This window comes from Lepus europaeus, chromosome 10 (assembly GCF_033115175.1).
Source record: "Lepus europaeus isolate LE1 chromosome 10, mLepTim1.pri, whole genome shotgun sequence".
Lineage (NCBI taxonomy): Eukaryota > Metazoa > Chordata > Mammalia > Lagomorpha > Leporidae > Lepus > Lepus europaeus.
This window is the reverse complement of record NC_084836.1, coordinates 118086222-118103129: the sequence shown is the minus strand read 5'-3', so window position 1 is coordinate 118103129 and position 16908 is coordinate 118086222. Positions and strand designations below refer to the sequence as shown.

General features: G+C 51.2%; 1 pseudogene; it reads left to right on the top strand.

Annotated features, from left to right (window-relative positions):
- The first annotated feature begins 7438 nt into the window (after nucleotides 1-7438).
- LOC133768207 (twinfilin-1-like) lies at nucleotides 7439-12650 on the top strand (annotated as a pseudogene).
- The last annotated feature ends 4258 nt before the right edge of the window (nucleotides 12651-16908 follow it).

Below are 16908 nucleotides of genomic sequence, written 5' to 3'. Positions count from 1 at the left end.
GATGGTTTTTATTTTTTTTTTCCCAGCAGTGGCACTTTGTGCGAGAGCCGCAGTCCAAGGTGCCAGCCTAGGACGCGCGCCGCGGACCGGGCTTTGCGGAACACGCGGGACACGCGGTCCCGCGGGCCGAGAGGAGCCCTCGCGGAAGGTGGGGCTGCCAGATGGTGGTGACCGGGAAAGACGGCCCTGGGGACCAGACGCGCACGATCTACGCGGCTTGCTTGGGCAGGGCTGTCCACACCGCACGCCATCGGTGGGGCGCAGCCTCTCCCTCGCCCTCTCCACGCCCTTCGCCTTCTCCCCGCTGTCGCCGCGTCCCTCCGGCCCCTGAAAGGACTCGAGGCTCCACCTGCGCCTCCGGCCCTCGCCTCGCCCCGTCCTTGGAGAGCCTCGCGGGCGCCTTGGCTGCGTGCGCCCGCGGAGAGAGGCGCGGGACAGCGCCGGTTTGGGTCGGCCGTTTGGGTGCATTGAGCATCTCTGTGAGATGACGAGGCCCGTTTGTAAGGGATGTAACTGCTCGTTTTACTGCTCCCAGAACACTCACTGGAGAGACTTCCCGATGGAAAACACCTGGTGCTCCTCCAGCTCACCTGCGGGGGAGATGAACATGGGGCGAGGGGTGGGGCCCCAGGAGCCATGGAGCCCGCCGCTCCCTCGTTGTCCTTTGCTGTGATGAGCGCCCCTTCCTGGAGGAACCGACAGGGCGCCTGCGCCCGTCCTGGGGACCGGCAGCTGCGGCTACTTCTTTCCTTCGTTGCCCCCTCCCCAAGGCCTAGAGCGTGGCTTCTGCAGGCCAAGTGCTCGCTGGAGGGAAGAGTATTACGCACCCCGAGTGCAGCAGGCGAGGCGGGCCCTCCTCCCTGCCCTCTGGGACTCTGTAAGTCCCCTGTGGGTGCTGAGGCCCTTTGCCTCTGCGCGGAACAAACGGGCCACCCTCACACCCAGGAGTCTTAGTGCTCCTGGAGCAGGGCTGGGTTGTGACATCGTGTGGACAATGTGCCTCTTCCTCTCCTAAGTGTCCTCAGAGGTAATAGGGACTGTCGTTCACCCTGCAGAGAAGTTAACACCAAGCCTGAGCACGTTCAGTCAAGTTAGAGACAAAGGGGGCAGTGGGTGGAGGCAGGACACTAGACAGAGAGGTGCTTGGATAGATAACAGACAGAGGGATGACAGGTAGGCAGGTAGATCGGGGAATAGATCAGTGACAGGTTGTTAGAAACAAGATACCTGGGGCCAGCTTTGTGATATGGCAGGTAAAGCCACTGCCCGAGACACTGGCATCTATTCACTTACCTACCTGCCATTCTGTTATCTATCTATCTATCTATCTATCTATCTATCTATCATCTATCTTCTATCATCTATCCATTTCCTATCTATGTGTCTGTCCTCTAGGTATCTTTTCTAAAAGATTTATTTATGTATTTGGAAGGCAGAGATACAGAGAAGACAGAGAAAGATCTTCCATCCACTTGTTCGCTCCTCAAATGGCCACAGTGGCTAGAGCTGGGCTGGTCCAAAGCCAGGAGCCAGGAGCTTCTTCCAGGTCTCCCACATGGGTGCAGGGGCCCAAGCACTGGGCCATCCTCTGCTGCTTTCCCAGGCCTTTAGCAGGGAGCTGGGTCAGAAGTGGAGCAGCCAGGCCTCTGCATCTTGTGGAAACCAGGACCATCAGGTAGCACCTGCCTCCAGGGTGCTGAGCTCATGGGTGACAGGTGCTGGGTGCCCCGTAAGCCCAGGACTTCTCCACAGGCGACCAGCAGCAGTTGCAATGCAGCAAGGAGGACATTAACCCTCCCCCCAGGAAAGAAAGAGAATCCTCAAAGGAAAACGAGCTACTCATAGAATATAAAGTTGTGTGTCATCTCAAAAGTGCACTGTAAGATTTCGTTATTTTTTCTTTTGAATGTCATTTGGGGCCAGGGAGAAGTCTATGACCTTTCTTCCTTTCTTTCTGAGAGGCAGAAATACAGAGCTCCCATCTGCTGGTTCACTACACAAATGCCTGCCGCAACCAGAGCTGAGCCAGGCCGGAGCCAGAAGCCAGAAATTCCATGCGGGTCTCCCTGTGGATGCCTTGAGCCATCACCATGCCTTCCAGGTCTGCATTAGCAAGAAGCTGGAGCCAAGAGCTGGAGCTGAGATGCAGATGTCTTAACCACTACGCCAAACACCCAGCCCCCATCACCCCAAAAGTACATGGAAATCTCAGGTGGCCTTGCAGATCGGAAGGGCTCAGGCTGCCATAAGTATCAAACAGTGCCCATGCAAAGAGGCAACTACACGGCAGGCCAGGGGAGTGAAGGCACAGAACGGACACCATTAGATGGGAGCAAAGATGATGGGGCCATGACTCCTGTCTCAGCTGGGGACAGGAGATGGGAGATCGCATGCAAGTGGCTTTGCAAATAAAAGTCTCCAACTTTGCAAATAAAAGCCTGTGTTCTACTCACACATGCCCCACACAACCAGGCTGCAGCCATGAGCAAAGGAGTCGCAGTATTTATTTCATAAATATCCGTGTCTCCCACTTCACCAACTTCCTGAAGATCTCCGACTTTACCCAGGCTCCTGAAAACAGCATCAGCCGCTGCTTGCTGCAAAAGGCCATCACGGGCTGTGCCACACCCAGGCCATACCCTGAGATCAGCACTATTATCACCACCCCTGCCGGGCATCAAGGAAGGCGCTGGGCTGCCACGCACCTGTGATGTCCCGAGTGCACTGGCCTCCCCGGCAGGGGCAGGGCGTCCATTTTCCCTTGCTTGTTCAGCATCTCTCTCATTGCTAGGACGGACGCACCACGTGCCTGGGCCTGTTCTCCATCTGAGTCCCCGAGGTAGTCCCAGCTCCTAGAACAGTTACTGACACGCTGTTGGCACTCGGTCACCACCTGAGAAGGGACTGTGTGGACCGACCTCAGCATCCCGGGCCGCCCTTGAGTGCCTTGGCCTGCCCCGGCACCGCCCGTGTCTTTCCTATTCTCAGTCTTTTCCACTTGACACACAGCATTTCCGTCTTCCTTACAAAGTCATTGAAAGAGGAAACAAACGAGAAATGATCCCACATGGAGAATTAGATTCATCTTTTCCCCATCTCGAGCGGAGACCTGGGCGCTAAGGGAGGTGCTTTCTCTGCCTCGTCTCAACTGAGCCAAACGAAAACCTCCTGCGGGAAGAGCTGGGGAGGATCTGGGGCGGGAGCTCTGCCACGCCTGGCCACAGACACGCAGCTGGGATTACAGCCGCACCACACCTGGCGAGATTCAGACCCGGGCCTCACGCTGCACGCCACCAGGAAGGTAGGCCCGTGTTTGCCTAGTCTGTGTTAGGTTATAGACGGGAAAGAAGAGAGGGAGGAGAGGGGGAGGGAGGGAAGGAAGGAGGGAGGGAGGGAGGGAGGGTGGGAAGGACAGATGGAAGGGACAAATCTAAGAAGCAAAAAAGCCTTCTGAAGTGCAGTGATCCCTCGATCCCTCGCATCAGCATCAGTAATCCTCAGGTTTATGTATGCGTGAGAATCACTTGGAGAGTTGAACCCCCTGACCCTCAGCACCCATAAAGCATTACAGAATGAGGATACTGGCCACAGGCGTCTTCCTAGCCCACTGTCAAGTTTTTGTTTTGTTTTGTTTTTTAATTAAGTATGTTTTAGCTAGAAATAGTTCCATGACAGTTGGCAGAAAACTCAAACTGATTTACTCAAAATAAGAACTCATTGACTCCCATCATGTAGGCAGCTGCAGGCGTGGGGGCACCCAGGAATTCAAACCACACCCACTCAATTCATCCCTTTTTCTGCTTTCTTCAGTGTTGGCTTCACTCCTGGGTCGGCCACTCTCTGGAACAACTCCTAGTAACTTTACATTCACATCCTCTGTGTTGTAAACCCGGGAGACAAAACAGCCCAGTGAGAGTCCTGACTTCAAGTCACATGTGACCATCTTAATGCCCATTCAGGGACCCATCAATATGCCAGGTCTGGGAATCAATGTCCAGTCTTAGGTCAGGAGACCTAGTCAGTACCCTCCCCCTTCAAAAAAAAAAAAGAAAAAAAAGTTGGCGCCGCAGCTCCCTAGGCTAATCCTCCGCCTGTGGCACAGGCACCCCGGGTTCTAGTCCCGGTTGCTCCTCTTCCAGTCCAGCTCTCTGCTGTGGCTCTGGAGGGCAGTGGAGGATGGCCCAAATGCTTGGGCCCTGCACCTGAATGGGAGACCAGGAGGAAGCACCCTGCTCCTGGCTTCGGATCAGCACAGCTCTGGCTGTTGCGGCCAGTTGGAGGGTGAACCAACGGAAGGAAGACCTTTCTCTCTGTCTCTCTCTCACTGTCTATAACTCTACCTGTCAAAAAAAAAAAAAAGAACATGAGCTGAAAGTGGGGTGGAAGCTAGTTGAAAGTAATCAGAGGCCGGTGCTGTGGCACACACAGTGGGCTAAGCGCTGATTGTGACATCAGTATTCCTTATCAGAGTGCTAGCTCAGTCCTAACGGCTCTGTTTCTGATCCAGCTCCCTGCTAATGCGCCTGGGAAGGCAGCAGATGATGCACCAACTACTTAGACCCCTGTTACCCACATAGGAGACATGGAGGGAGTGCCTGGTTCCTAACTGTGGCCTGACCCAGACCTGGTTGTAGTGGGCATTTGGAGAGTAAGTCACAAATGGAAGATTTCTCTGTCTTTCTCTCTCTCTCTCTCTCTCAAATAAGTAAATAAATAAAAATTTTAAAGATTTATTTTATTCATTTTGGAAGTCAGAGTAATAGAGAGGGAGAGGCAGAGAGAGAGAGAGATTTGCCATCTGTTGATTAACTCCCAAGATGGCTACAATGGCCAGCGCTGGGCTAGGATGAAGCCAGGAGCATCTTCTGGGTCTCCCATGTGGGTGCAGGAGCCTAAGCACTTGGACCATCTATTGCTGCTTTCCCAGGTGCATTAGCAGGGAGCTGGATGGAAAGTGGAGCAGCCAGGACTCCAACCAGTGCCCATATGGGACACTGACATTGCAGGCGGCGGCTTTACACACTACATCGCAACGCCAGTCCCAAATAAATATTTTTAAAAAGAAAGGAAAATGGATACTACAAAAACAAACTGGCAAGAGTCCCCGACACATAACCTGGCACACAGTGAGTTCCAACGCACACCTGCTCTTCGCAGGAGCCCTGGACCACAGCAGCCCAACCTCTGGGTGTCGCGGAGCATGGAGCCATCCCTTTGGGCAGCGCTGTGTCCCCTGGGCAGGAGTTCAGGAGTTCCTGCAGGGCTTTCCCCACTCTTCCCTCCCTGCACCCCCTCCTTGTGGGCTCTCACTCACTTGGTCTGGGGAGGGGTCTGGGCAACCCTGGGCGTTAACCGCACCCGGGAGGGTTGAGTGCATGGCCAGGGCTGAGAGTTCCTCCGTTAAGCCCAGGCATCCGCTCGGCTGGCGCCCACAGCCCTCCCACCCGGACCATCTAATCCTTTAAGACCCGGGGAATTATTAGGAAATAATCATTGTATGTGAAGCTTTAACGCAGAATTTGAAAATCTCCCCCAATTATTTCTTCCAAAGCCCTAAAGAAGGATGGTGGTAACCTGCTAAAAAATGCACAGTGGAACTGAGTGTGTGTGGGGTGTGTGTGTGTGTGTGTGTGCGCGCAGGGGTGCATGCCTTACTTTGGGTGTTTAAACCAGGAGCAGAGATAACTCAGGAACTCAACCAGTGCTGAGTCGTGTCTTCCCCTCCCCCACTTCCTCTCCCCTCCCCCACTTGGTTTCATCCGCAGACATTGGACAAAAGGTGGGAGGTGTTTCACCCGGGGGGCACAGAGGGGCATTGTGTGCCTCCAGGTGTGGTACCCTGAGGAGGACACAGCGTCCCCTGGGCCCCACACTCCAGCACTGACGGTTGTCACAAGGAAACGCAGGGTGAGGAGCATCCAGTACAACAGGGCTGGGGAGAGGGGGCTCGGTTCTCCAAAAAGGCTGATGTTGTAAACAGCAAAGGAAAGCTGTGGAATGTTCCAGGCGCAGAAGTACTTGAATCAGCAAGCAAACGGGTGTGAAAATATCCATACGCAGATTAGGGCTATCCAGATGTCCTTGACGTTGCTTCTGTCCTAATAACTTTTGTGGTAAATCTGAACTTATTTTCAAGTAAAGAAGCTGAGGGCAGGAAAGACTGTAAACAACAAACCCTGAAACGTGGAAATACACTCATGACTCATCAGGATCAAGAGTTCCAAACACCCACACCCACCACCCAACCCCCCACACCCACATACTCACCCACACACCTACACCCACATGCTCACACACATCCACACACATACATCCACCCACACACACACATCCACCCCCACACACTCACACTCACACACACACTCACACCCGCACACATCCACACACACACCTACACCCACACGCTCACACACATCCACACACACATCCACCCCCCGACACACACACCTACACCCACACACTCACACACATCCACACACACACTCACACCCACACACATCCACACACACCTACACACACACCCACACACATCCACACACACCCACACACACACCTACATACACACATACCTACACTACCTACACACACACATTCACCCACACATACACACCCATACACACATACACCCACCCACACACCTACACACACACACACCTACACTCACACACACTCACACACATCCACATACACACACACACCCCTACACCCACACGCTCACACACATCCACACACACCCACACATCCACTCACACCCACACACATCCACACACACACCTACATACACACATACCTACACTACCTACACACACACATCTACCCACACATACACACCCATACACACATACACCCACCCACCCACACACTCATTCACACCCACCCACCCACACACACACACATCCACCCACACCCACACACTCACCCACACACACATACACACTCACACACACACACATCAGAACTCAGCCTATGCTAATAAGACCTGTCACCCACATGGGAGACCCAGACTGAGCCCCAGGCTCCTGGCTTCAGCCTGGCCCAGCCCCAGCCGCTGTTGAGGGCTTCTAGGGAGTGAACAAGTGGACAGAAGATGTTTCTCTCTCTCTCTCTCTCTCTCTCTCTCTCTCTCTATCTCTCCATGTGTCTTGTCTCTCTGCCTTGCAAATAAATAATTTTTTTTCAGTTCTTTAAGAAAATATTGTCAGATTTCCTGATGGAGTTCCTTTTAAAAATAAAATAATTAAGTAAATAAGGGGAAATTTACGCTTAGCATATACCCGGCAATCCCACTCATAGGCATCACCCCAAAAAAAATGAAAACCTATGCCCACAAAAATCCCTGTGCTCAAACAGCTTTACTCGTAGGCAAAATCCGAGGAGAGTCCAAACGCCCGTGACCTGGACAGTGAATGAGCCCAGCGCAGTGCGCCTCTCTGGTACGATGTTCAGCAATGCGAGGGAAGGACTTACTAACACGCTCAAGAATATGGGTGAACCTCAAAAACGGTACGTTCGGTGGAAGAAACGTATGATCACATTGACATGAAATCTAGAAAAGGCAAACTTGCAATGACAGAAAGCAGACCAGTGATTTCTGTGGTTGATGGTTAGATGACTGTGTGTATTTGTCGGAACTCAAAACAAGACTTAGCAGGGTGCTTTGTGTTATGTGACAATTTTACCTCAATAAAACTGACACATTGGTCGGCAGAGTGCACTTCTGTCAAACATGAAACTTGTTCTTTTTCCACCTCCACAAAAGCCCAAGCCCTGGCACTGTTGCCGGTCCCTGCTGACGTCGTCCCTGAGCGGCTGGGTCACCACGACCTCCCATGGTGTTACCTGAGGGCAAATAATGCTGGTGACTAAGACTCAGGCCTTCCTTGCCTCACCCACAAAAGGGAATCACAGGAGTGCACCTGCTTAGGCTTGTTTGGGGAGGGCAAGGGGAACTGATACATAAAAAGAATGCGCGTGCTTCCGAAAGTTCATAGAAATGGAATTAAAAGGTAAGTCTATTTGGGTGCAAAGAAAAACCTTTTGAAATCCCGGCACAGCTTCTTGATGATCCACATTTTCCATGAACTCTGTGAAGATCCCTCGTACAAAGAAGTACAACTCGGTTGGTGTTCAGTCAACATCAGCAGGCTACCGGCCAGCTCTAGTGGACCACATTCTGTGCCCGGCTCTCCAGCGACCTCATTGCACCCACATCTATCAGGGCTTCTCATTCCCCTGGAAGAATGAAGAGGCTGAGGATCCGAGCGGTGCCGGGACTTCCGGCCACACTGCTGGCGCAGGGCTAGAGTCGGGGTTTGGATCCACACCCGCCTGCACACTCGCGAGTGCAACCAGAATCTCCACTTTCCCTCTCCCGGTCTTGACTCACCAGGGAGCCATTTCCTGTACCATTAGCTGCTTCAATGCTCCTGTGCCCACTGAGCCCTCCGCCTGCCTCCAGGCATGTCCTTATCGGGGATTTGCTAAAAGTGGATCCAGCGGTTCTGACGCACTAATGGTGCCAAGGCTTCTCTGATCAAGTTCTTCACAGCACCTGCCCTCTCTGACACTGTAGATTGGATATTTTTTGCTGATTATCAAAATACACAGACAGTAGTCCCTTCCTACCCCCATCCCCTTACCACTGGTGAAACCTAAGCTCCCTGGCGTGGGGACTAGATTTGGGTAGCATGTAGGGTGTGGCTTTCGCCCTAATACCTAGACCATTCACATGCAACAGGGTATCATCACACATTTTAAGAAGGAAACTTGCAAAACCATCATAGACATTTGCATGTTTATGGGTGGGGAAATCCAGAGAGGTTAGGTGACTTCCCTAAGCTCACACAGCTTGGGGTCAAAACCATAGAGCAAGCACTGAATTTCTTTGGGTTCCCCATCAAGCAAAGGACAGTCCCCGACCTCACTTTGTCCTTCTCTTCCAAGCTGAAGGAGGCAGGAAACACAAGGGCACAACCTCATCACGTTCTGAAATCTTAATTGTTTATTAATGCGACATCACGTGGCGGGGCTGGAACGAGGTGTCCAGGGGGCATTTGACCTAGGCCTTGCATTGGCTGTCGGATGCCATCTCCAAACCATTCACAGAATGCAGCTTTACATTTGTGTCCACTCACAGACCATGCTACCTCTGTGATAACGTGTCCTATACACCCTGTGGTCCTGTCTAGAGCACAGTGTCAGTGCAACAGAGATGAATTGTAACTGTGTGTGTGTTTTCAAGCTCTTGTTTTGTTCAATGTAAACACTGAAAAAAAGCTCCATATTTTTTGGTAACTTTTCTTTTGAGCTCTCTGTTGTTATTTCTTAAGATGCGAGAAGCCTCATGGGGGTGGGCCTGACCAGCTTCTGTGTGGTCCTGCACCTGTTTACCATCCATGTTCCTGGAGATCCATCCCCATCGTCTTTGTTCTGAGGCCCACCGCTCTCTGGAGAGCTCGGAGAGGAGACAATCTGCTTAGGCACAAGCTCCAACAGGTAGTGCTGGTTGTGCAACTTACCCCTTTTGCCTTGTGCATCTCTCGACAGCTCAGCCCTCTGCCCGGTTGCATGCTGTTTGGGGATGACTTGGCATGAAGCATTATCTCTACAAGAAAAACAAGTCAAAGGCTTCTGCCTCTGATGGCGAAATCACCGCTCGTTCAGTGGAGAGCCAGGGAAATGGGTGCCTGGCAATACCTGGCCCACAGATTATGGGTGATGTCCCACATGCCAGAGCATTGCACAGGGGCCCATTAAGGAGAGATATTTGGGAGTGTGTGTTTGTCATACACTCAAAATATATGCAAATGTCATCCACAGGGGAGGAGGAACTCCAGCCAATGGGGTGAGTTTGCACTCCTGTTATGAAAACTGGTTGTTAAAGAGGTCCTTTGCTCTAACCACAGAAATTGACATTGGAGGGGCCAGAGCTGCGGCATGGTGAGTGCCGGCATCCTATATGGGCACTGGTTTGAGTCTGGCTACTCCACTTCCACTCCAGCTCTCAGCTATGGCCTGGGAAAGCAGTAGAAGGTGGCCCAAGTCCTTGGGCCCCTGCACCTGCGTGGGAGATACAGAAGAAGTTCCTGGCTCCTGGCTTCGGATAGGAGCAGCTCTGGCTGTTGTGACCATCTAGGGAGTGAACCAGCAGATGGAAGACCTCTCTCTCTTTCTCTCTCTTTCTGCCTCTGCCTCTCTGTAACTCTGTCTTTCAAATAAAATAAATAAATCTTAAAAAAAAAAAAAAAGAAATTGGCATTTGAAAGTATTGGGTGATCTTGGCCTGCACCGTGGCTCAATAGGCTAATCCTCCGCCTGCGGCGCTGGCACCCCGAGTTCTAGTCCCAGTTGGGGCACCGAATTCTGTCCCGGTTGCTCCTCTTCCAGTCCAGCTCTCTGCTGTGGCCCAGGAAGGCAGTGGAGGATGGCCCAGGTGCTTGGGCCCTGCACCCACATGGAAGACCAAGAGGAAGCACCTGGCTCCTGGCCTCAGATCGGCACAGCGCGCCAGCCGCAACACACCAGGCGTAGAGGCCATTGTGGGGTGAACCAACAGAAAAGGAAGACCATTCTCTCTGTCTCTCTCTCTCACTGTCTAACTCTGCCTGTCCAAAAAAAAAAAAAAAAAGAAAAAGAAAGTATTGGGTGATCTCAAATTATGCTTTAAATGACTATTCAATCACAATTGGAATATCTTTTTTAAAAGATGTATTTATTTTTATTCAAAAGGCAGAGTTACACACAGAGAGGGAAAGACAGAGAGAGAGAGAGAGAGAAATCTTCCATTTGCTGGTTCACTCCCCAATGGCTGCAAAGGCCATGGCTGGACCAGGCCAAAGCCAGGAGCCACAAAACTTCATCTGGGTTCCCAGCATAGGTGCAGGGGCCCAAGGACTTGGGCCATCCCCTGCTGCTTTCCCAAGCACATTCTCAGGGTGCTGGATGGGAAGTAGAGCAGCCGGGATTCGAACAGGAGCCCACAAGGGACACTGACGTGGTTAGGCACCACACCAGCCCCCACAGTGTCTTAGACACAGTGTCTGTGACTGAAACAGGCCCATTCATTACAACAGCCTGACGCTGAGCACGGAAAGGCCTGGGGACCCGATTCTTGAGTTGGTGACTTTTCTCTACTGCAAAGGGTGAGCGTTAACCAGCATAAGGACTTCCCACAGACGCAGAGTTCAGGTCGGAGGCGAGAGGGTGCCATGGCCAAGTCCACTCCAGTTGCAGATGACAGCAACAGCGAAAAAGGAAGGTATTAGCTTACATAACTGATGCGTCCAAATGTCCACTTCCTTCAGGGATGGCTGTATCCAGGTGACAAGCAGAGCTGTCAGGGCCTGTCGTTCTCCATTCCTGGGTCTCCCCTCCGTGCTGGCCTGACGTTCACGTAGACGCTCTCCACGTAAATGCCAAACACCTGCAGCTTCAGGTCTAGGTGATCCTCAGGCTGGGGAGTTCTATACATACACACACATATATATACATATATACACATGCAACACATGTACACACACACACACCTCTTTCCCCAGTAGATCTGAAAATCCCAGACAAGAAAAGCACCAGAAGGTGGCCCAAGTGCTTGGGACCCTGCCTCCCATCTGAGAGATGTGGCTTCAGCCTGGGTCAGCTGCCTGGGTCAGCCTTGGCCATCGCAACCACTTAGGGAGTGAACCAGCAGATGGAAGACTCTCTCTCTCTCTCTCTCTCTCTCTCTCGCTCTTGCCTTTCAAACAAATAAATCTTTTTTTAAAATGAGCAACTCGTGATTGGATCACGTAGTCGGCCTTCACATCCTGCGGTAAGAATTATGATTCGTTTGTTTTGCCCCTGTTGGAGGACCAGCAGGTGTGCTACCTATTGTGCAGGTCAGAGTCTCAGAATCCCAGGGATTTGAAGGGATAGCCATTGCATGGTCACCACATCATTCTCAGGTTCATCAAAAAACGTGCACAGCAACAAGAGTGACTCTGCAAAAGGATTGGAGTTGGCCATGATGAAGACGAAGTAATCGGCACAGTGAAATGTGTCATCACAGGGTCTAAGGAACATTTGCCGTCCCAGTATCCCCGAGGAGCTGCGGTGAGGAAGAACTGTGACAGATGAGAATTAATGAGGTCCACACTGATGTGGGCGTGGCCAATAAGCATCAAACCGCACAGGAGAGGAATTTCTGAATTCTCCAGAAGCTTTGTAAAAGCCGAACAACAGACAACTCAACTATGTGCAGCTGGAAATAGATGCAAAAGATGAAATTATGATTTTGGCCAACACAACAAATGCAGAATCAAAATATTTCCTCAAGAGGGTTCCCGGGGATTCAGCACGGGCGTTTTCTTTCTGTGTAAACAGTCCCAGGAAGGAGACAATTTAGAAGCCGGAGTCTCTGTTCCTGCAGTTTCTGGATACACAGGTGGTGGAGGAGAATGGCAGCTGCACTTAGAAAGACAGCTGCGAATGGTGTGTGATTTGGAAGATCCAGGTAGACAACGGGGACGAGCTGGCTGCGGACTTCCTGGACGAAGCAGCGTGTGCGCGAGCACAGGTCTGCAAAACCAGAAGGTCCTGCCAGGAAAAGAGGAACTGGGAGACTAATTGGGGGTGCAGCTGACACAAGCTTCTGGGACTGTTGTCTGCAGAACTAGGACAGGACAGCTACATCATTCGCGTTGATATATTACAGGGAGAAACTGTACTTGTAAAAAATGGCACTTTTCACTTTGGGGTGGTTTGTTTTGTTTTGTTTTATTGGCTTTTTTAAAAAACACTTTATTAAAGTACAGTATACATACCAAGAAACACACGTAAGTATGCAGATCAATGAGCTTTTTGTCATCGCTCATCATCATAACCAGCACCAAATTAAGAACAAAGCGTTACTACTATGCTGAGTCCTCACTGTCCCCCCGCCTTTTATTTATTTATTAATTTTTTTGACAGGCAGAGTTAGATAGTGAGAGAGAGAGACAGAGAGAAAGGTCTTCCTTTGCCGTTGGTTCACCCTCCAAATGGCCACCACAGCCGGGGCGCTGTGCTGATCCGAAGCCAGAAGCTAGGAGCTTCTTCCTGGTCTCCCACACTGGTGTGGGGGCCCAAGCACCTGGGCCATCCTCCACTGCCTTCCCGAGCCACAGCAGAGAGCTGGACTGGAAGAGGAGCAACCGGGACAGAATCCGGGGCCCCGACCGGGACTAGAACCCGGTGTGCTGGCACCGCAGGCGGAGGATTAGCCTAGTGAGTTGCGGCGCCGGCCCCCCTCCTCTTTTTTAACACATGAAACAGCAGTATGTTGTCATTTACACGGTATGAGTCAGCGAAGCAATATTTATAACTATCCACCAAGTGATCTGGCATTCACACTATTTTTATCTTCTCCCTATATGTTAACTACCACAAATAAGAGAAAATGCAATATTTTCTTTTTGGGTCTGGCTTATTTTACATTGCATAATCATCCTCATTTTGTTGCAAGTGTCAGGCTTTCATTCTTTTTATGAGTAATATTCCATCATATACATATATATATCATATAATATATATATCACATTTTCTTTATCCAGTCCTCAGTTGATGGAAACATGTTTCCAACTCATGTCTTAGCTATTGTGAACTGAGTTGCTATAAACATCAGTGCGTTTTTGTTTCTTTTTTTTTTTTTTTTTTTTTGGACAGGCCAGGCAGAGTGGATAGTGAGAGAGAGAGAGAGAGAGAGAGAGAGAGAAAGGTCTTCCTTTTCCGTTGGTTCACCTCACAATGGCCGCTGCGGCTGGCACACCGAGCTGATCGGAAGTCAGGAGCCAGGTGCTTCTCCTGGTCTCCCATCGGGCCCAGGGCCCAAGCACTTGGGGCATCCTCCACTGCACTCCCGGGCCACAGCAGAGAGCTGGACTGGAAGAGGAGCAACAGGGACAGAATCCGGCGCCCTGACCAGGACTAGAACCTGGGGTGCGGGCGCTGCAGGTGGAGGATTAGCCTATTGAGCCCTGGCGCCGGCCCATCAGTGTGTTTTTTTAAATCAATGTTATAGAAGATTCATGCTGTTTGAGTAAAACTGGAAAAGGATTCAACATCATACATTTCATTCTGTCACACTGTTCTTGTAGAGTGCTAATTCCACACTTTCATGTGCTTTTTAAAATTTTATATGGTTGGGCCAGTTTGAGACGTCTTAAAGTAGGGTGTACCTCTTAGGCCTCCTCAGTGAGTCAGCGGAAACATTTTTTAAGGGACGCAAGAAAGACCCTACAATGTCTCGCTGTTGGATGTAGGTCAGGGTCCAGGTTCGAGCGCATCACCAGCAGAAACGCCCTGTGCCTGGGAAGCAGAGACGCTCCCCTGAGGAGCAGGGCTGGCGGGCGGGAGCGGGCCTGCCGCTCTGGGGAACGCAGCTCCAGTCTTCTGTATTTGACTCGTGTTTGTCTAACGGCATTCAAACCAGCTGTGTTCTGCGGCACAGGATTTCTGACAACAGCGAGAAATTCTAGCGCTTCGAAAATCTGCATAGCCAAAGTCGCTTCACTGCCAGTTCTGTGGGGCCCGACACGTGTGGTCAAACTGAGATTTAAACGAATGTCTTTCAACAGGAAGCAAAACTAAAGTAAAAAATATGGAGAAAGTTTTAAACATCCAGATGGATGCTTTTCTCCAAAACTGTCTATGATAGAAAAGTCACCTCTTTTCATTCCATTTTTCCACGCGTTTTTGAAGTCCCTCCAGCTCCATATTTGGAGGCAAATTGCGCTCTTTATTAATTTCGGAGGAATAATTCAGATCTAAAATTGTTTTAAAGGCTTTGTGCTTATCAGACCAACACCGGGCTGGAGCACCTTGCTCGATGGCAGCTTCCTTCAGAGCACACTTAGCTGTTTTCGAAAGCTCTGCATGTTCAGTTCCAGCCTCGGGAAATTCTAGGCCTTTCCTCTCCTCGAGACCTGGAATCCAGAGAGCTGACGCTTCGCCATGAACCTGCCACGAAGCCCACCTTTCTAAGCGAGCTGTGGGTGCCTAGGCTTTGGAATTTCTTGACTTAAATTCTTGTGCACAAAAAAACATGCAACTTGTTTATCTAAATTTCTTGCGCATAAAAAACCCTGCGCTCTTCAATATACAAAATATAAAGCACTCATTTCTAAACCAGGCCATTGAAGGTAGTGTGTGCACTTTCAGAAACCCAAAGTGTGTTACAGTAAAGCATATTAGAGTCATTATGAGTTGACAATCTTTTTTTGTGTTAGAATTAAGAGTACAGGGCCCTTTTGTTTACAAATAATCAGACTAACATTTACAGATGCAAAATAATTGGTAGTGGCTGGCGCCGTGGCTCACTAGGCTAATCCTCCGCCTGCGGCGCTGGCACACTGGGTTCTAGTCCCAGTTGGGCGCCGGATTCTGTCCCGAATGCTCCTCTTCCAGTCCTGCTCTCTGCTGTGGCCCAGGAGTGCAGCGGAGGATGGCCCAGGTCCTTGGGTCCTGCACCCGCATGGGAGACCAGGAGAAGCACCTGGCTCCTGGCTTCAGTTCAGCACGGTGCGCTGGCCACAGTGCGCCAACCACAGTGGCCATTGTGAGGTGAACCAACGGAAAAGGAAGACCTTTCTCTCTGTCTCTCTCACTGTCCACTCTGCCTGTCAAAAAAAATAATAATTGGTAGTAATATTGCCCTGGTTTGCTACAGTTACACTTTAAATGATTCCGTGGGTGCACACATGGGCACTCTCACACACACACACATGCACACTCACACACAGACACACGCACACACTCACATGCACGCACACACACGCACACTCACACACAGACACATGCACACACAGACACATGCACACACGCACACTCACACACTCACACAGACACACGCGCGCACTCGCATGCACACACACGCACACACACGCACACTCACACACAGACACACGCACACACTCACACGCACGCACACACATGCACACTCACATGCACACTCACACACAGACACACACTCACATGCACACTCACACACAGACACACGCACACACATGCACACTCACACACAGACACACGCACACACGCACACGCACACGCACGTGCACGCACACACACACGGTGGGTCCGGAGTGGAGGAGCTGCTTTGCAGCCTGAGCTGAAGCTGTCGTTTCTGCCGGGAAGACTGGGCCCTGTTGTGAAGGTGCCAAACAGAGCCGCGGGGAGTGTTTGCTGTCCCTTCCACGGGCTGGGCCGTTAGCCTTTAGAGCCCACTACAGGACGTCACAGCAGAGGGCATTCCAGAACAGAGGTGTCATTCTGTGTCCTTAACTATTATTGCACCAGGCATTGCTGACGGTGTGCTAACTCACGGTTTGTTTTAGGCGGCACTGGTGGTGAACGACATATTCACAATTTGTGTTTAGCAGGGGAGAATTCCACGCCTTCTGGAATTACACGTGCTTTTTTGTTTTTTATCACAATAAAATGTTTTTCTCCTTAAAAGAAAAATGTCCCAGGCCAGAGTCTCTCTGACTCTGCACGGAGCCCATGCCCCACCCAGAGCCTGCTCTGCCTCCTTGGGCTGTTCTGGGTGCACCTGGCGGTTTGGCAGCACAAACTCAGCCCTGTGGTGGTTCTCAGTTCTCCCCAGCCACTCGCGTAAGAGCGAGTGTGCAGCACAGAGGTGACAGGGTGCTACAGGAGTGCATCTCGCTGTAAGGAAGCCATGGATTTGAAGACGAATTTGTGTCCTGTGCCTGCACACCGAGGAGCAACAGGGAAGAGCAGGTGGCCACTCCCAGCTCTGCACGTGAGGCAGGCGTCAGAGGGACAAGCAAAGAGAGCGCCAGTGAGATCCGTAGCCACACCTGTCACTGCACCCGAACACGCACCGCATCGGGTGGGCGGAGCACATCCCTGCCCAGAGCCCTTCCCGCCTGCAGC